The sequence below is a fragment of the Asterias rubens genome, chromosome 16 (genome assembly GCF_902459465.1).
Source record: "Asterias rubens chromosome 16, eAstRub1.3, whole genome shotgun sequence".
Classification (NCBI taxonomy): Eukaryota; Metazoa; Echinodermata; class Asteroidea; order Forcipulatida; family Asteriidae; genus Asterias; species Asterias rubens.
The window spans coordinates 13,025,688-13,047,680 of NC_047077.1; the positions used below are offsets into that span (position 1 = coordinate 13,025,688).

At 36.9% G+C, this 21,993-nt stretch overlaps 1 long non-coding RNA gene across 1 annotated transcript in view; it reads right to left on the reverse strand.

The window, feature by feature from the left end:
- Positions 1 to 21,993, reverse strand: part of LOC117300842 — a 54,441-nt gene that overhangs the window by 20,565 nt on the left and 11,883 nt on the right. Inside the window, exon 2 of the long non-coding RNA XR_004520226.1 lies at positions 7,548 to 7,782. This is a non-coding gene — a long non-coding RNA (uncharacterized LOC117300842). The remainder of the gene's footprint in view (positions 1 to 7,547; positions 7,783 to 21,993) is intronic.

Here is a 21,993-nt window from a genome sequence, read left to right on the forward strand (position 1 = left end):
TCCAGGCGCTCTTCCGACTCACGAGCGGATGCAAAATTGTCATTTCGGTTCTTTGCCATTGTGTTTTGTTATTCGATATTTGAAATAAAAAGTATCAACCCCTTAAACGGTTTCGATACCTTTTGTAGATCAAGTTTTTGGCCATGACATGAATCCCTACAATCACTGTGAATAAAGTAGTTAGATGTTTTGTCCTGTAGAATATCAGCTTCATTAGTCGTCAAGTTTTGGAGGAAAGAAAATGGAAATAAAGCAATGTTTTCAGGAGAGTCGCGGAAAAACGTTGTAAATGCTTAAATAATTTTCGTCTCCCGAGACGAAAAGCATTCATGACCATATCAACCATGCTCCAGTGCATGGTTCGATTAAGTCAATCTCCCTGTGCTCAATGGTTTCTGGTTAGTCTAGTCGGTCTAGTCGCCACCCAAACTTGAAGTAAAAACGGTTCTTTTCAGAACCACCCCAACTCATATAGAGATAGTCTTTACATGTTGTTACCGCAAACCTTTCTATATCATATTTCCACCATGCAAAGTTTCAAATTCTACTTAAACTTGATCTACGTTTCGGTATATGATCCTTTCTGATACTATTAGTAATCAACACTATCGACATATACATAACTGATTTGAGTGTGTGCTCTTTATATAAAAACAAATTGCAGTGTTGTTTACCTTGATTCACATTACAGTCGATATCTGTTCGACGTATAAGTAATGTTATATACAGTGTTTAGTTTAGTATAACTTAAACATTCTAAAAACTAAAGAGCTGAATCCAACACTTGCACGAGTTCGGTGAGTGACAACACTTTGAAAGTGTTAAATCCAGCATTTAAAGTATTCAGTCAACAGTTTAAGTGCCACTTTAACGTTTTAAAAGCTGATCCAACAATTCCAATGAATTTTGTTGAGAAATGTTGAATGAACACTTAAATTGTAGAATTAACCCTTTTTGCGTTGGATCAAAAGTTAAAAATGCTAGATTTAACAAACAGAACGCTGGATCCAACACTTTCAAAATGTGGTCACTCACCGAGCTGTTCCAAAATGTTGGATTCAACTTTTTAGCTAGAGTGTACATAGCTAAATGAAGTACGACACGTGACTTTTGTTCCACCAATCAAGTGCGGTTTCGCTTACAGGAGTTCAAGCAGAGTACAAACACGTGTACTTTGAGCCCAAGCCAATGTAACCCAACACCACTGTGTACTAAAAGGGCTCATTCACACTCGCAAATTCATAGGCCACGGTCGTATATGCTTTTTCCATAATATCCAAATCTGAAAACTGCCACGAGCTATTGTCATAGTGGTTAATTTATGACCATGCCCAGCAAGGCGGGAATAGAGGGAGATATGCGATCAGGAAATATGCGATTTCTTTGAAATCTCGCGATATTATGCGGTAATTGTAATCAATGATCGACTAGGATGGTTGGATTAAGGGTCTTCAGTTGCATGATTTTATTATGATGACTTTCATTTTTTCCCCCTTCTTCTTCTTGATCTACTTTCACCTTTTCAAGATTCATGAGTTAGTGGAACTCCTTCCGTAACCATAAAATTACTTCGTGTCAACAATTCGTAGCTCACTTGTCTATGAATAAAAACGCACAATTTAATTTCCAATAAAGACAAGGTGTTTCCTATCGTGGTTGTGTACCATCGTCTTACTCCAGACGAAAGTTTTCCATTGCGGCAAAATAAAATATACAGTGACTGTAAAATGAATACAAAACTTCTTTTGTTAGGAGCTAAAAAAAAAGGTCGTACAAATTTATGATAACCGTAGGCGTACATATTCGAGATATTGTTCACGAATGTACTTTTGTGTAGGTTTGGCGTTCAAATTGACCGAAATTTTCCCGCTTTTGGCTAAAATATACTTTCACTGGGTGTGTTAGACTTTCAGCAAAGACATAAACTAGATTTGCCCTTAAGAAATAATGTATGAAGCCATGCCTTTTATAATATTAGGTCGGTTCCTTCTGAAACCACGAAATTTACGGATGTAAAATTTGATGTCATAAAATATTACACGATGTCGAAAATGCAGAAGAAGGGTCTGAAAGTATAAATGTAATTGGATTACAATGAATGCGCGTAAAGGGGTGAATAATACAACCTTGAGGAAGTAGACAAGTAGGGCAATTTTTATGAATAGACGATTTTGAATATTTTTTGTATGATGGATGTTTTGTATACGATTTCCACATGGCCTTGACAAGAATAAGAAAAGCAAACATTTAAATGGGTTGAAAATATGAGAGAAGACCCAGGGTAATTGTTGTGCATAAATTGTTTGACAGGAACCTTGACAGTTAAATAGCATTAAAATTGGTTTGGATGACATTTACTTAGGTTTGTACAGCATAATGCTCAATGTACATTATTGAAATAGGAAAACCTAGGTAGATATTCGCAGTAAGATTTGAATGCCCAATGTCCAATATCGAAATATCAAAGCAAACATTCGCCGATGAAACAGTTGTGAATATCCAACATCCAAGTATCAAAACAGCAAAGTACGCATTCGCTGTTCAAACCTATACGAATATCCAATGTCCAATATCGAAATGCATAACATTATGTTAACATTCGCTGTACTATTGCCAATGTCCGATATCGAAGTAGAAAGCTTTACAATCACTGTACAAACATATATGTGAATTTCCAATGTCCAAAATAAAATAGCAAAGTAAACATTCGCTGTTCAAACCTATACGAATGTACAAACCTGTGTTACTGTCCAATATCGAAATGCAAAGTAACATTCTCTGAACGCTACTTTGTGCATGTATCAAAATAGCAAAGTAAACATGCGTTGTACACATCTATGTGAATATTAAATGTCTTAGTTCCAAAAAATCAAAGTAAACAAACATTCGCTGTACAACCTAGTGGATACCAAATGTCTAATATGGAAATAGCCTAATATAGAAGTAAACATTCGCTGTATAAACCATGTGAATGTCCAATGTCCAATATCAACATATTTATTTTATTTATTATTTCTCTCTTGTTAACCCTACCAAGCAAAAACAACTTTCGCAGTACAAACCGAAGCGAATGTCCAAAATGTCCAATATCAGAATAGCAAAGAAAAACGTTCGCTGTACAAAACCTATAAGAATGTCCAAAGTCCAATATCGATCTAACCTTTACTGTCTTTATTATAACAAGCGTATTGAGCAATTGATATAGCGTACAGTGGTACAGCAGGCATCGCTCTACCAAAAAAAAAAAAACTTTGGAAGAGTATCACTCAATATCACTGATCACATCGATTTGTTTAATATTATTTAATTGCTAAGCCCGATAAGAATGAATTTGAAATCTCGTAACGGCAAGCTGATTTAATTAAGAACTAAGCAAACTAGACCAAGGTCTTTCTTATCCCCGTAACAGACTTAAGACCTTGACTCCAAGAAGGCAGAAGATGTAGCTTGTATTTACTGGACGTTGCGTAAACAGAAGCGCAATCTTATATCGCGAGGAGAGGAGTAGTGATGATAACACTAATCATCGGGTCACTGTGGGATCAATTTGCTCTCCAGAGATTGTAAATCCATTTAGAATAAAATATGGTGAATGTAAATTATCATAATCAGCCTAGTTCGATACACTAATGAAAATGTCAAACAACTCCCTGGGAGGGAGTAACTCAGACTTTTTCGGTAAAAAGCGCATCCAAACAAATGGCTGATTTTACACCTGCCATGTCGCCTGCTAATTGATTGAGAATAACATGGATGCATAATAAACTACACGGAGGGATATTATGGTTTATGATTGTTGAACACTTAGTTATAAACATCTCGGCAGAAATATTGAAAGCGGCTGGTTTGTTGGTACTTTTATTGTTAGCGTACTATCAAGAAACCCAATGTTTTTACTGCAATATATCATGAAACATAATGGATATATTGCAATAATAAATCAAAAATCATAATGGATCTACATTATAGCAAGAATATATCAAGAAACATGATGTTTATATTGCAATAAATCGTGACAGAAACGATTGGAAGCTCATCGAATGATACATTTCCTAATAATTTTCAAGGTAAGAACTATTCCGAGTCACACACACGATCTTACTGTTGACTCAAACTGACGTACACAAAATAAGGCTAGCCACCAAAATAAGGCCATCCACTAATATGGTTTTCCTTGAAGACAACAAGAGCAAACTAATCGAAACGTCGAGTTATTCCTACACATAATATTTTTAGAAAGCACCACCAAGATTTATTTTTTTTATTACGGATTATACCTCAGAACCGACCACAGGTTGTTTTTAAGTTAAAGGCAGTGGACACTATTGGTAATTACTCAAAATAATTATTAGCATAAAACCTTACTTGGTAACAAGTAATGGGGAGCTGTTGATAGTATAATACATTGTGAGAAACGGCTCCCTCTGAAGTAACGTAGTTTTCGAGAAAGAAAGTAATTTTCCACGAATTTGATTTAGAGACCTCAGATTTAGAATTATGAGGTCTCGAAATCAAGCATCTGAAAGCGCACAACTTCGTGTGACAAGGGTGTCTTTTCTTTCATTATTATCTTGCAACTTTGACGTCCAATTAAACTCAAATTTTCACAGGTTTGTTATGTTGTGCGTATGTTGAGATACACCAAGTGAGAAGCAAACGACAGTCACGGTTCTTTGTTACCGTTGTAGATAAGAGTATAAACGAAAAAAAATAAATATATATTAAGCTCTGAACTTCCATAAACAACTCAAAGATCTTGGCGTAGGCATGTGCTGGGAGCCGGTTGAAACCAGTGAGAAAAGACCCATTCACTTGATGAAACAATCCACTTGATTAAATGTTCCCATTGGCTTAGAGTCGTGCTCAGGGCGTATACTCGGCCACTTACCCCATTGTTTTTGTTTGTTTATCAAAAGATGGTGGTCAACGACGTCACGAATGTGCAATCCATCTCTGGAGGCATCTTATAGGGTACGTTCGTTTAGCTTCCCTGGGTCGACCCCGGTGTGTGGCGGTTTTTTTTTCTAGGACGAATGTGGGTAATTATCTGCACACGTTCGTCCTGGATTAAAAAAAACGCCACACGTCGGGGGCGACCCGGGGAAGCTAAACGAACGCACCCTTTATCTATGGACTGCACATGACGTCACTGAACATCATCTTTGATGAAACTTGCATGCGTGAAAGGTGGGCTTTCATTGGCTGAGAGTTGGCACAGCGCGTATACACGCGTGCATTTTCCTCTTGTTTATAATCAAAATGGCGGTCAATGACGTCATGATTGTGCAATATGGAGGCATACCGCTCTTGTGAAATAAAAATATACAAATACATTGATATCTCTGAATTTTCTTTATAAACCTTTGCAGCAACAACATTCGTTAAGACAATTTGATACATGTTTTTCATGTATCACATTGTCTTACAAAATGTTGTTGTATCTACTTGAGACGCATGCAAGTGTAACCCAACCCTGTCCCCGTGTCTTAGATAAAAGCCGCATTTGACAACCAATATGACTTCTATAGTTATCGATCCGAACCAGTCGGCGGAATCGCAGTGAAAGAGGTTTATTGTGGAGTTGTGGACGCTGCCTATTCAATAAAATCTTCCCCTTTTTTATCGTCGTTTATTTTCTGATGAATGGTGAGCAGTTTCACAGCACGATTTTTTAATCAAATAACCGGAAGGAGAGCATTGAAAAGCTCAATATGATGAAGACTGGCATGCTTCCGACTTCCTTCGTGTGGAATGAAAACATTTTGATGGCGAATCAAAGCTAGGTATAAAAACTATTGTGTAATTTTAGACATCCAAGTTCATTCCTCAAATGTATGGGCGCGCAATCTCTTTTTATTATCCCCCTCTCTCTCAAAAAAATTAAAACAAAATAAAATAAAACAAAATAAAATACAAGAAATCAATGCAAAGAAGGAACAAATTTGCTGTTGTCCCATATCAGTTGGCATATATTTTTTTTTTTTTTTTTTTTTTTAATCAGGGTTTTTTCAACACTTACGAAAGTAACAACTAATGAAAGTAATGTTGGCCTACGTAACGCCCACTCGATCGGTTGAACTCGCAACCTCCGCAACCGAGAATGACAAATGTTTGTTATTGGTTTGGTGTCCAAGCTTACTGGATGCCCCCCCCCCCCCCCTCTTTTTTGCGTCGTCGGGAAAAATTCATCTTATAACGGTTTCATAAATTATTGTTAATTTTGCTTCTTACACGTAAACATCGATTTGTGTTAGTACTGTATACTCAGTAACTAAATTATAGTTATGACTTTGTTTTGATCTTGTAAGAAACAACTTTTGTTACCAGTGCACAACCTAAATATTCCTGCTTTGTTCTTCAAGTTCTTCATCTTATTATGCTTGCTAAAGGCATTGCGTTGCGAGTAACCAATGTTTGTTTTCGGTTGCTGATGACAATGTTACATAATGTGCAGTTTTCCTTGTCAAAATTGTAATTCAAGTAATAAACCGCAAGGGAAACTGTATTTTGGTAAATCAAATAAGGTCAACGTTGCCAAAAATTTGAGATTCAGTTGCCTTGGAAATGGTGTTATTTAATAAACCATTAATAACACTGAGACCAGAATATGGCATACCTTGTCAAAACTCTTAGAAAGCAAACACAAGATGACCTCCATTAAGTGAATTTTAAAGTAGAGTAATGATTTTACAACGAACCACGCTTTCAAGTCCATTTGCCAAAGTCAATGTCAAACGTTTAATTCTGCAATTGTCTTTTTTTTTAAATAGACTATTTGTTTTGTTCTGCCGTTGCCATGGGAACACTTTAAGAAACCTTAACTTTAAATGCTTCGTCCTACGCCGCTAGAATGTGTTATTGTTACACATTATTTTATTAAGACGCATTTTGAAATGGGTCATCTTTGGTTATAAGCTAGACTTGGGGAGTGTAATGTATGTAAATCCGTGTTGAGTAGTAACATGAGGTAATGCATGTTTTACATAATCGTCTAATATCACAGATTTACACAAAACTTACACGGTTTAATGATGACGATAGTAGAAAAAAAAATCTTTTCAACATTTCTGTCTGAAATGTCATACTAGTAGTGTTATCCATTTCTTATCAAGTTTATCTGACGAGAAATATATTAGAATTAATTTCCCGTTTGTAGTTTATTGCTTAGTGTGCGTTTTATTTTTATTTTTAGTCGATGTCATGAAAAATGTGTTTACCAGTTTCTCACTATTTTCTCGTGACCCGAATGGCCAATCGATCTCAAATTTCTACGTGTTTGTCATGTAAATGATGGATTACATCAAAACCTTACACTGCCAGCCACTGTTTTGTTAGCAAACCAACAACTCTGCAATGTTCATTTTAGTGAGCGGATAAAAAAAAAGGGTTAACCCGGTTCATATACTTCCTGCTCTGTTATTTTATTCACGAAAAACTACAGCACCTCAGCAAGTAAGGGAATCTTTCTTAAATCATTACCTTTGTCGTACAAAACGTACCCAAAACCCTAAACGATTAACAAATCAAAGCTGTTTTAAAAAACTTACTCTGTCTGTCGTCTGCGTAGCGGTCTAAGATGGTTAAGAGATCGTCAAAACTGAGATGTTGTGCACTATTGCCCGACCGGCGTTCCATAACTTCTTCTGTCAGGCCGTCCGTATTAGCGGCCTGTTGGAGAGGGTACCCTGATGCCAGTGCAAGGAGCAAGCATAGGACCGCAGACACGGCGAGAAGATGACAAAGACCATTCATTGTGTTGAGTTTTTGGTGCTTGAAGCTGGACTAAAAAAATAAGAGGATCAGAAATAGAACGAAAGTTAGTTACACAACGTTCGCCACAGTTATTGAACTAATTTCTAATGGCATCTGGTGGGCAGGTTGTGTACCACAAACAGACAAGCTTAGTAGAGATAAATTGGGGGCTTTCCCTCAGGTCTTGTCCTATGATAAAAATGCTTTTTGTTAAACCCTTCTTCTTAACAACTTTGTGGGGCTAAGCCCGCTACGTAATAATTAAAATGCCCACAATAGCTCTTGTACGCCCAGAGAATCCTGCCATGCTTTTCTCTGGTATATTTCTGGTTGTATATACTCAGCGCCCTGAGTACCTTGTTTGGTAGATACGTGCACTATATAAGACTTCGATAAAATTATAATTATTATGTTGGCAAGGCTCTCCTATGATGTGGTTAGGTGTAAATATATATTTGGTTTGCGGTAACACCATGTGGATATCTACGTGCCAGGTAATTTTTTTTATTTTAAGAACTTGGCTTGCTTTTTACTCTACTACCGCCGAGTAGAGATATTTTTATCGTTGGCAGGGGTCTGGTTTTACACATCTTTTGATGACAGTTTTATACTTTTGTTTTAACCTTGACAGCCCCTGTACAACTTGTAACTATTGTGTATGTTAATTTTGGTTTTTACCCATACACCGATGTGTGTTAGCACTGTATACTCAGTACTTTCCCGAGTCCTGTGAAAAAATATCACAGGCATGTTACTCGGGTGGGATTCGAACCCACGACCCTTGCAATTCTAGAGCAGTGTCTTACCAACTAGACTACCGAGATTGCCCGGCAGCTAGAGGCAGTTCGAATCCTATGTTTTGGCAGCGGGTACCGCAACGATATAATAGATGTTAAATTCACATCGGTGTATGGGTAAAAACCAAAATTAATATTCTTTATCCCCGATGCAAATTAAACATCTATTATATCGTTGCGGTACCCGCTGCCAAAACATAGGATTCGAACTGCCTCTAGCTGCCGGGCAATCTCGGTAGTCTAGTTGGTAAGACACTGCTCTAGAATTGCAAGGGTCGTGGGTTCGAATCCCACCCGAGTAACATGCCTGTGATATTTTTTCACAGGACTCGGGAAAGTACTGAGTATACAGTGCTAACACACATCGGTGTATGGGTAAAAACCAAAATTAATATTCTTTATCCCCGATGCAAATTTAACATCTATTATATTGTGTATGTCTAAAGATTAAAAAAAAATAAAAAAAAAAATAAAAAAAGTAGTGTTCGGAATTTGGGAGTCTTCTCGGATTTTAGGAGCGAAAAGAACTGTCCCGCTTATTGACTTACTATATCTGTGTGAAGGTAGAACACCGGCCGGGACTACTACTACTTTTGCTTTAGTGGATCGAGTCCCACTCTGGTCGATTTTTCTTTGTTCAACCCCAAATCACCTACAATAAACCGTTACCCTAAGAGTGTTGATGTTGATATTTTTTTTTCTTCTGTATGTTGCTTTTGTTTGTGCTGTCATTTCTTCCGGTCTGTGTTGTCAGGCATCAAAACAAGCCCTTATAATGGTTTGCGTATCCATTACATAACAATTTTTCATTTCAATTTTCATTAATTATTTTCTGGACCCATCCTTGACTATCTTTGACTTAAATGATTGTACTTAACTTGTTTACTCTGACCCATCCTTGGCTATCTTTGACTTAAATGATTGTACTTAACTTGTTTACTCTGACCCATCCTTGGCTATCTTTGACTTAAATGATTGTACTTAACTTGTTTACTATTCTCCTTTATTTTACCATGGAAATACATGTTGATTGAATTGAATTGAGGTGAATTGACCCATTTAGACGCATCGACATTGTGTTGGTGGTTCTCGTGGCACCCTAAGAGATTATATAGTGATCAAAGTTTGTTTGTTTAAAACCACTGAACCTTGCGGCTGCTAACGAACCTTCGTTCACCTGTTTATTTATAGATAAACCCACCCAGACGTCACGTCACGGCATTTGCATCCAAGGGCAAACCGATCCCCCAATCAAAATACTGAGCATGGTCTGTTAATTTCCAATCACGTGACATTAAGGTAAAATCATTACCCGGTGTCCCTTAGGATCCCCCACCCGGGGGTAGATCAGCCTGATGTATCTATAAACTTTTGAATAATTAAGATGCTATGGGTTTCATGTTGAAGTGGCAATCATTATATACAATATTTACAATCATGTTGAAGAGCGTCACTAATGCTATATAACGTTGGAATTGTGAAGCTTCCTCTTTAATTGTTCAATGATTAATTCAGAACAACCTTCTGGCCTTGGGCAATTGGGTAACTTGATGCGGGGTGACTTCTCTTTTTTTTTCAGACACCCTTTTATTCAGACACCCAATGTTTCGACAAGCTTATGTTCCGACAACCCTATGAGTCGACAACCCTATGATCCGACACCCCTATGTTCCGACACCCCTATGTTCCGACACCCCTATGTTCCGACAACCCTATGTTCCGACAACCCTGTTCTGACAACCCCATGTTCCGATACCCCTATGTTCCGAAAACTATTGTTAGTATAAAACTTTGCGAGAAACGGCTCCCTCTTGAAGTTACGTAGTTTTTGAGAAAGAGGTAATTTCTCGCTCAAATATTAACAGATTTTCAGCCTTGAAGCCGTTTTAAGGACTCTGAAAGCACACACATTTTGTGCAACAAAGTCGTTTTTTCTTTCACCTTTTTGCTTGCAACTGATCAATTGAGTCAAAATGTCCACATATTGTTATTGTTGTGATATTATGTGGGGATACACCAAGAGAGAATACTGTGACAGTGCCTCTATAAGACGAAGGTGTCATCTCATACACGTGGCGGGTGATGTATAGGGATATCTTCAAAGGAGACGGAGAAGATCTTGAAGTCCCAAGACTCGGACAGGGAACTTCTTAAGATTTGGCAGGTGAAAGGAAGAGTAATCCCTATGGTGGTTGGAGCACATAGCTGAATTCTGAATTCAGAGAACTCATGAGAAGCATCAAGATGAAACAGCCACCACTTTGCTGTTAGAGATCGGGTCTCTAAGGGGAGGGGTGGGGGTAATTATAAGACTCCTGCGAAGGACCTGTGGGATATGCAGAACATAGCCTTACTCGCGAGATTATAAAGAAACAAAGACAAATATGTTTTCCTTGGTATCCTAGATACATTTAAAACAGGTCAAAAATTGTCGTTCAAACGTCAGTTTGGTTAAGGCGATCCAGGCAATAAAAAATAACAAAGGCACAAAAGGATACAAAGACAAAAACGTCATAACAATTTGGAAAGTAGCACATCAAATACTTTACTGAACAATTATTTCTTCTCAAAAACTACGTCACTTCAGAGGGAATCGTTTCTCACAATGTTTTATAACTATCAACAGCTCTACAATGCTCGTTACCAAGTCAGTTTTTAAGTTAATTTATTTGTTTTGAGTAATTACCAAACTTGTACCTTCCATTTAATAGCGCTTGTCGAAAAGATGCTTTCTATTTTTAAATCCTTAGTTGAAATGTATTGTATTGTGTTGTATGCTAACAATCACTTTTGCGTATTTACCAATAGTGTCCAGTGTCTTTAAAGGTCACTTATTTTAACCGGCAGCATGACATCGCTCATGTAATATTTATCACGCTATAATCTAGCCGATGAATTAGCAACGATGTCAGGCAGTGAACTGTGTCAAAAGCCACACGCCGACAGAGAAATCTTTGAGCACTGTTGCGCCAAAATATTCCCACTTGGAATTTTTTAAAAAGATCGTCGTTAAAAATTGATGACGGCTGGCTGTCTATGGCACTATAAAGGTCGAGGGTGTTGTGTGTATGCTGTCGGCCCACTCGCATAAAAAGGACTTTGTGAGATGGGTTTTTGGTAATGGTGCGATTATGGTAAAGATGAAGGGGAAAAGTTATACCTATGCTAAAACAGACGAACTATTCATAACAATGTCCTTGGGGGATATTAATCCAATAACCCCAGTTCGCGTGTGTTTATTACAACACATTTATAATTAAAGCCAAATCTCTCATACTTTCCCTGAATTTGCCGTGGGCGTAATGTGCCCCTCTCGCAATGAACTCTTAAACTAAAGAGCAGCATATTTTAATTTATTTTCACATTCATGTCAATGGCCCTCTGTCAATGAGCCTTTTAAGCGCAGGGAAATTATGCTTTAACAATACAGGTAACAGTTAATCTGCCAAAATAGTATGTGTCCTATTGAATGACTGCTAAAACGTTTTTTTTTTTCTCGCGTCATCGTTGAGTACTACATGATTGTTATTAAAATGTTTGTTTCTGTACTCAACTGTCTTCGTCCAATACCTTGCCAACTATGGTTGTCTGATGTATTTAAATCAGCAAGGTGAAAACCAATATTGAATTAAACATACCAAGAATAGGAACAAATGTATGTGTAATGTATCTTTAATTGTAAACTGCTCACAAAAAGTAAGGAAACCTTTTTGAATCCAGTATATTTGTTACTATTTATTACTCTCTTTGTATATGGTATATATCAATGCAAAGCTGAACTGTTCTTCTTTAAAATGATACCACATTTGCAATGATTACATGTTGCTGAACTTGGCTACACGAATAACAATGAGGCAAAGTTACAAATCAAAATGTGCCAAAATTACCGTTGTCTGTGCTAAATTGTCAATAGGTGATGCTCAATAATCAAACCGATCAAGCTTTTCAGAAACATTAACGGTTTACACAAAGATTTGCAATAGTGAGCTCATCAGACACAGTTAACCCTTATCTCTTGAAAAACACCTTGTTTGATGGGTATTTGCAAGACGATATTCTACAGCCGATTGCAGTCCCATACTTGCAGACTCTTGGACCAAAATGCCATCTTTCAAGATGACAACGCTGGCCCCCATCGAGCCCGACTGGTACCTGAACAATGTTGGGGTGCACCGGATGGATTGGCCCGCTAACAGTCCAGACCTGAATCCCATGGAACATATGTGGGACCAGCTTGGCCTCGCTGTCCGCGCCAGAACCACCAACACATCAACTGTGGCTGACCTAACCAGGTTCCTTAATGAAGAATGGAACGCAATCCCTCATCATCAGCGCATCACAAGACTTTTGTGCAGCATGAGAAGAAGGTGCCAGGCTGTCATCAACGCCTTCGGATCATCCACTCGTTACGAACTTCTTGTTTCAATAAAGTGTATTAAGATCAGTAAGTTTTCTTGCTCTATACCAAACTTCTTGTCTCAATAAAGTGGATTAAGATCAGTAAGTTGTCTTGCTTGTTTGAATTACAGTGTCAATTTGATTGTTCACACGGTAACACAAAATTGCTAATTTTGGCACATTTGATTTGTGACTTTGTCTCATTCTCATTAACGTGGTCAAGTCCAGCAACATGTAATCATTGCAATTGTGGTATCATTTTAAAGAGGAACAGTTCAGCTTTGCAATGATATATACCATATACAAAGAGAGTATTAAATAATAACAAATATACTGGATTCAAAAAAGTTTCCTTACTTTTTGTGAGCAGTTTATAATAGGAATGGAGAAACGATGACGATGAATAGAGCAAGCTAGTCGAAACATTGAGACATATTAAGGACTCACTCCGTTGTAGTGAAGCCAATGAAAATAGCAACCCTCTACAAGCTGAAATAGTAGTCCCGCCTATTTGTTTTTTACCGTCCATCCAGGTAGTACTTAAAAAGCAGGACAGTTCTTTTAGAACAGAGAAATTATACGGGATACCGAAAGTCTACTCTGCGGTAGTGGGACATAAAGCAAGACAAATCTATATTGACCCATTTCACCTGACGTCATCTTCAGAAAAATCTTGAATGCGCCGTTCTGGTGGGCAGTTTCACTGTGCGTTTTTATATAAAACTCTATTCTGTGCGTTATGCAGTGGTGAAGTGCACATTTTAGGCGAACGCGGCGTTAATACACGTAAACCTAACTGCCCACCAACGTGGTGAGCACGGCATCAGTCGTCGCGTGTGACGCGCGTGCAAGGGGTCAATAAGGGACAACATCTACCCGGCAAGAAGACACACACACACGGTGCTCCCAAAAAAACAAATGTATCCCAATGCTGTTTTCTTAAAGCAAAATCCACCACCTGACAAGTAGATACAAACACGACGTTACAGCAAATCAAGAATTTTTACAAGCGTCACGTTTTAAAGTCATCATCGATTTATTTCGTTGCTGAGGACATCTGTCAACTTCTCAAAGCGAGTATTTTGAAACAATCTAAGAAGAGAATATCGATAGAAAATGTGTACTCACGTTTTAGAGGGAAAACGCCCCAAGGTTAAAACTGACCAAGAGTGACGACTCGATTTAAAGGTTATTTCTTGCTCGGTGTGAAGAGAAGTGCGATGAAGGAATGTCATACATTTTTAAAGAGAATTTTTTTCTACGTCTTCCAGACGAGAAGATCAATCAGCGATTTACGACTTGTCATTTTTTTGTGTGAAAAAGTTAGGGGTTTAAACTATTACATTATTTGTTCCAGTTTGTACCTCAAACCCGCTGATATGTTTTAAAGACAGTGGACACTACTGATAATTACTTAATATAATTATTATCATAAAACCTCACTTGATTACGAGTAACAGAGAGGTTGATAGTATAAAACATTGTGAGAAACAGCTCCCTCTGAAGTGACGTAGTTTTCGAGAAAGAAGTATTTTTTCACGAATTTGATTTCGAGACCTCAGATTTAGAATTTGAGGTCTCTAAATCAAGCATCTGAAAACACACAGCTTCGTGTGACAATGGTGTTTTTATCGTTCAATGTTATCTCGTAACTCCGACGACCAAACAAGCTAAAATTTCGAGGCATTTTTGTGTGGGTCATTGTATTCTACTTTTACAACATCTTTTTAACCATGCATTTTCAAACAAAAGGTTATAAACGCTTTTCAAAGACATAACTCGAATTCAAGGCAACGTGTTCCTTTAATCTTTGAAACAATCTATTTTGTTTATGCCAACTCGTTACATTTTTGTCTTGTCTCCTTGTTTGTTAAATATGCCCGTCTATGTTGTCTTACAAGCATTGGCTTTTTGTCAGCCCAATATCCTACTTTTTTGGTTTTTAGATATAATTATCTAAACCAGAATTAAGAGAGTCTTAACTTATAGGTAAACTATTTCCCCTAGACCTACATCTTACACGCTTTTTTATTTTGCTTATATATATAATATCTTTTGTTGTATATTGAGAACAGGAGTGTGAAAGAAATGTTGAATTGAGTTGAATTCAACATGTCAAATGGACGTACCACCAAGCACTACCTAAATTAAAATTGCCAAAGTCAATACGTGTTCAACGCAGCTGGGCAGCCGTTGTTTGATACTCTATAATTATGTTGAGTAAAAATCAGCGGTTGTTGGTTTTGGAATTACAGATCGTGACAAACAAAAATTGCATAGAAAGAGGAAAGTGTCTAATGAAATTATATTCACCAGCTCAGATTAAAGCCTTCTGACAATTATTTCAAAACTGTGTCAGGTTGTATTGAAAGTTTAAACTAGACCGAGAATTGGATGACGAAATTACTATCATGTGAATTCAGGAACCGCATTTTTGTTTACGCAGAATACTTTGTATTTTTTTTTATGGAGTAATTTTTGTATTGATTCGATTTTTTGGAAGGGAGCAAGCCAAGGCAACATGACTGATAAAACCGTGATTTGTATTTAAAGGCCATGGACACTATTGGTAATTACTCAAAATAATTATTAGCATAAAACCTCAATTGGTAACGAGTAATGGGGAGAGGTTGGTAGTGTAAAACATTGTGAGAAACGGCGTCCTCTGGATTGCCATAGTTTTCGAGAAAGAAGTCATTTTTAACGAATTCGATTTCGAGACCTCAATTTAAGAATTTGAGGTCTCGAAATCAAGCATCTGAAAACATACAACTTCGTGTGACCATGGTGTGACATGGGTGTTTTTATCGTTCAATGTTATCTCGCAACTCCGACGACCAATCAAGCTCAAATTTGCACAGGTTTGTTATTTTATGCATATGTTGAGACACACCAAGTGAGAAGACTGGTCGTTGACAATTACCAACAGTTTCCTTACGTCTAAGACAGGTGTTTCTGGTTAACGTATAACGCTGTATGTACACAGTATATACCGCGGAACTTTGCGTTTAACGCTTGGGGCTGTAAACCTTACACTCATTGTGACAAACAAAGAAGAACAAAAGAGAAAACAAAATAATAAGATAATTTATAAAAATGTGTTGGAAAACGCAACACAGCCATCAACCAAACCTTACTGTACGAGTTAAATTTGTGCATGGCGGAAATGTTTTCGGTGGTTCTGAAAAACCGTTGGTTTCAACTAACTCCACGATTCTTTAAAAAAAGAAAAGAAAAAAACAAACAAAAAAAGCCATAATAATTTATATTAATTTATATGCTCCTTTAATCAAACGTCATTTGCGATAGTCTGTGTTCGGGTGTTATCGGGAATTTAAAATAGCATAAGACAACAGTTTTAGCTCTGAAGTGTTAATTCTTTCCAACCCGTTAAAAAAATAAGCTTATTAAAACCATAGAAATTAAAAATATGTTTTACATGTGTAATTTTCATAAAGCATATCACGCTTATTTCTCCGAATGAAACATAACAAATAAAAAAAAATTAAAAAATACATAAAGCTGCCGTAAATATCACTAAGTTTGGGGCCTAAATTTGTTTTGCCATTATTTTTCAGAGTCACCACAAAATGAACACAAACCCTTTCTCACAAAGTAAGGTAATATGCTAATAAGTATTTTGAGTAATTACCAATAGCGTCCGCTGCCTTTAAGTGTGCCTGCTCATAAACATCTCTTTGTAAAGTTAGGGCTCCGCCTTCCCATACAACTTTGTTTCTTGAAAAATACAAACCTGCAAAGAGTTCTCTTTTGCTTTAACTACTGTAACCGGTTACGGCACCGACCAAACACAATGATACTTTGACTACAAATGATAAGTTATTATGCGTGACGTGCGAAGTGCCCTAGCAACGTAATCAGACAAGCCCATCATAAAAGAAATAAGTACACAAAATAAAATCTGCGATTAAATTAAACACACTCTAGGCAGAAAGTGAAGATGTAATTTGTATTTAAGGTTTTGCTAAAGCTTTTAATTCTGACTCTCTTTAGAAAGGCCTATTAAGACCAAAGTGGTGATTAACTGTGTACGGCATTGAATGGTCGTACAGTATTATTAGATAAATAAAACCATGACAATAATGGTTTTACCGTGCCCCGAAGAAACAGAAAAAAAAGTGTGGTCCAAAGAATTTGTGAAATCGCGTGTATACATTTTTGCGTGATTGACTATTGCCAGTCTAGGAATAATGATCATAACTAGACTACATGCCGTAGTTTGTTCCGCATGCACAACAATCTCAAATGTGTGGACAGGTTTGGTATTAATTTTAATACAGACTACAGATTTTCAGACAGTGATCAATATTTTATATAGCAAGTAAAGCAAGCTTAAAAACAAAAACTATTATAGTATTGGTAAAAATGAAATCAGGCAAAATTTAAAACCACAACAGGATAATGATATGTTACCTAATTGTCAGTTATGATAATTATCATACTCTGACTGCATTCCACAACAATACAATACGATACTATATGTTACAATACAATAAACCGTTATTGCCCCTGCCTGGGAATTTTCTTTGCCCCCCTTCCCCTCCCTCCTTTGTGCAAAAACACACCAGTTTGAAATGATACAATGGAGAAAAAAGTAGTGGATAGTTAAAAAGGAAATAGTAATAAACGATAAAAGGGCAGCTACTGAACAAGTGTGCTATACAACAATAGTAAAGCTAATGAAAAAGTGTACTACACAACAAAAGTAAACAAAACGTATAATAAACACAGCAGAGTTAATTAGAACCAGAATAGTACCACAGTTCACCGTTCCAGCTGCCTTTCTTATAACTGAATGGCATGTGTAGAACAAAGGAACTGCCAACCCCGGGTTCTGATGGATCTTTGAAGAAAACGATCGCTCAAAATCGTCAACATTATATTTGTATCGTTGGCAGGGGTCTGGTTTTACACATCTTTTGATGACAGTTTTTATACGTTTGTTTTAACCTTCACAGCCCCTGTACAACTTGTAACTATTGTGTATGTCTCAAGATTTTAAATAAAAAATAAAATCAATAAATAAAACTTGCATAACGGCTGCCATTTCTTGTTCGTCTGTAACAGGTTTTGTTTTCTTCTCAGAAATGGTGGTCAGTGTATAAGGAGTGCGAGTGCATTTGGTTCTGACAGTGTTTGCCATAGGCGTTAATGGATTTAACTGGGGTGATTTTTTTGTATGTTGTGTAAACACAACATTCGTCTTCAAGTAGTAACACAAAGACAAGCTCAATTTTAACAGTCGTACAAAATTTGACCCATTTTAAAAATGTGCTTTGCATTTTCTCCGCAGTTGTTAACGGGTTTCTTGGGATATGAAGGTTCTTCCATTAAAATTATTACTTTGTAACCTCGATGCCATGGTTTTCATCACTGCAAGGTTTTTCCACAAATAATTCGCTTCCTTTTGTGTTTAGAATGAAATTATTATCGGTGCAAAATTATGATGAGATTTGGTCAGCAGGAAAAACGCAAACATGATTTTGTTTTGTTTAATGTATTGATATCACTTGTATGCATACAAGAAACACGGGTGTTGTTTAAAGATGCTGTGTCAGATTTGTTGCCGATTTGACCCAAAAATTTTGATTTAAAATTCAATAGGTATTTTGATGGGGGTCGAGAAAGTTACAAGCTTTCATTTGAGCCGTTGCTCGAAAAAGTCCGCCAATTATTAGTAGCAGTAAAATAAAGTGCTCAAAATTTGTTTTTGTCGGGATCCCGACAATATATCACGTGATCAATTCTTATGTGTTTTATAAGAAAAGTTTTAAATTTTTGTCATGGTTCCTGACCATTAAAAGTAAAAGTTTAAAAAAGAAAAAAAAAACCAAAAATAAACACCCTGATGGAAACGCCAACCTCGGTAAAAAGAAACAAACAAGATGTGGCACTATGCAGTTGCGAACATAACGATCAATTTATTTATGTGCCTATTGATTAATTTAAGAAAACCCAGAAAAAGAAAGGTGCTTCCTATTTGAAAAATTGTTTTTACCTTCAACGTTGGTGTTTTGCACAATTTACCTTCATTCGTATTGATTTAGTTGCGGTAAAAGTATACCGTCCTCTATAAAATGTTAAAGGCAGTGGACACTATTGGTAATTGTCAAAGACTAGCCTTCACACAGTTGGTGTATCTCAACATATGAATAAAATAACAATCCTGTGAAAATTTGAGCTCAATTGGTCATCGAACTTGCGAGATAATAATGAATGAAAAAACACCCTTGTCACACGAAGGTGTGTGCGTTTAGATGGTTGATTTCGATACCTCAAGTTCTAAATCTGAGGTCTCGAAATAAAATTCGTGGAAAATTACTTCTTTCTCGAAAACTATGGCACTTCAGAGGGAGCCGTTTCTCACAATGTTTTATACCATCAACCTCTCCCCATTATTCGTCACAAAGAAAGGTTTTATGCTAATAATTATTTTGAGTAATTACCAATAGGGTCCACTGCCTTTAAAGATTTGAACTTTGGGCTACATGAAACATATTATTCACTTCAAGTAATACAATGCTTCATTTGTTCCAAATTAGTCGGCAAGGAACAATGCATTGATTGTTCAACTGGTGACAATGACTCATGATTTTCATCAAGCCAAGAAGAGTTAATTGTTTCCATACAATAAGCCGCCCCAGTTGGTATGGACAGCCGATTTTTAATAAAACATTGAATCAGATAATTGACCCAGAGTTCAGCATTTCTATTGAACAACAAGTACATCACGTGATTGGTTGCTTTGTTTCTGACATGAAACACTGAGTATTGTTTGAAGCTTTGCATGGATGGGATAAACAAGAAGAAACTATAAATAAATAGTAAACTTGTGGGTACAAAATAATAATAATAATAAAGAGAACTTTATAAAGCGCAAAAAAAATAGCAGAAAGAATCCGCCTCAAGGCGCGGGAAAAGAACACCAATAAAAGTATGGACCAGACAAAATTGATACAAATCAGAGTGTTACACAGTAAAATAATTTAAGGAATCTAGATACAGAAAGCTGATAAAAAGTTAAAAATTTAAACGACCATTTTAAAAAGATGAGATTCACAAAGTGAATGTGAACAACTAAAGACGTGAACAACTAAAGACGAGCAGAGTCTTCTACTGAAGACGAGCAGAGTATACTGTTCGAAACGTCGAGCGCACACCATTTTCAAAGCCAACGCTACCACACACAAGGCTCTGGCCTTTATCGCACGGCTACGACCCTGCCGGTTTTAAACGGCAGTTTAAGAACTCGTCACTACACGTTCATTCCCTTATTATAGTTACCTCTTAAATGCAGCAATTTTTTGTTCATAGTAGGCAACATTGTTACAAACCGTAGGTATCTGTTTTTGCGTTGGCTTTCCATAACTATCCAACCTTGGTTGGTAAAAACTCTGGCTGGTGACGTTGCAAAAAAAAATTGCTTTCACATTGGCGCGAGGCCGAGACACTTTCAGCAAAGCTTCACCTGCTCACGTGTTATAACCGCGTTTTGTTGACCACCCCAAGTCCCAAAAGGCCATGCGTTTATTTTTTGCAGTTGTGAAACCAGCTGATATGATATTAATCAAGAAACGGCAAAATGCAAATTTTAAAATTTGCAAGCTGAGATACTAGAATGCTGGACAGAGGGTGTTATCTCTGTCGACCCTTGCAACAGGCTTTGAACGAATCTCACACGTATCCCGACACTTTGACCCATTGAGCCACTTGGCATTATTGGTAATTGTCCAGGACAGGTATTCGCACTTGGTGTAGTACCCCAACAAATGGATAACAATAACAAACCTGTGAAGTTTTGGTCTCAATTTGTCATCGAAGTTGCAAGAGGATAATGACAGAAAAAACACCACTGGTTGCAAGAATTTGTCAGCAAAATGCTTAAGTGCCGTATTGTCTTATGTCTTATTACTTAATTTATTATTCCTATTGATATTATTATTGTTACAGTTGTTATTATCATATCATCGTTGTTATCTTCACCATTTCTGTCTCTGTTTTTACTGTCTGTCCGTACATTCTTATTCTTGTTTTTTTATTTTTTTTTATTATATAATCCCAGGGATTCTCATTTATTTTCCACTGTCTCTCGTTTATGATATCTTAATCATGCATCTCACCACAATCATTGGCTTCTTGTAAGAAGAGCTTTTCTTATCGATGGCTTCTTAAACAATTATTGTGTACTGATTTCAAATGTGAGTTTGAATTAAATTGAATTGAATTGAATTGAGTCAGAGAAAATGAAGAATACCCTGTATTTGACAATCATGTTCGATGCCCAGGAGCGTTATTCACATACTAAGATTTAAAGCGATTCAAACAACTTCACGCACACTCATTTTAGGTCCGAGTGCTGTTCACCATTGATGACAATGTCGAGAGCTCGCTCAACACGATTCCAGACACTGGATACTATTGATAACTTACACAAAATAACTTTTAGCCTAAAACTTACTTGGCAACGAGCAATAGAGAACTGTTAATGTTATTAAAACAATGTGAGCAACTGCTCCGTCTGAAGTAACGTAGTTTATGAGGAAGAGGTAATTTCTCACAAAAAACAACAACAAAACTTCAGGCCTGAAGCCTTTTATTAGGCATCTGAAAGCACATAAAATAATACAACAATGGTGTTTTTCCATTCTATTGCAAATCGATGACCAATGAACCGAAATGTTCACATGCTTGTCATTTTACGCACATGTTATATTTGGATACACCAAGTGAGAATACTGGTCTTTGCCAACTACAAAAACGTGTTGCCTTCAAGCCAGCCACAATTGAATCACATTACGTTTTAGGGAAAACATTTTTGAGCCGAGAACATTTTCAAAAACAACTATGTGAATTGAACAACGAGGAACACTGCATTAAAGCAGACCCAAAGGGAGTGCGCGAAGTCTAAACGTGCGCATCACCGGAAGCGCATTCACTTATAACGGCAAACATTATCTACCGATTTCGAAATAATTCCGCGGGCATCTTTTTAAGGCGCACTCTAATCTGTTCCGTATCCATGCAA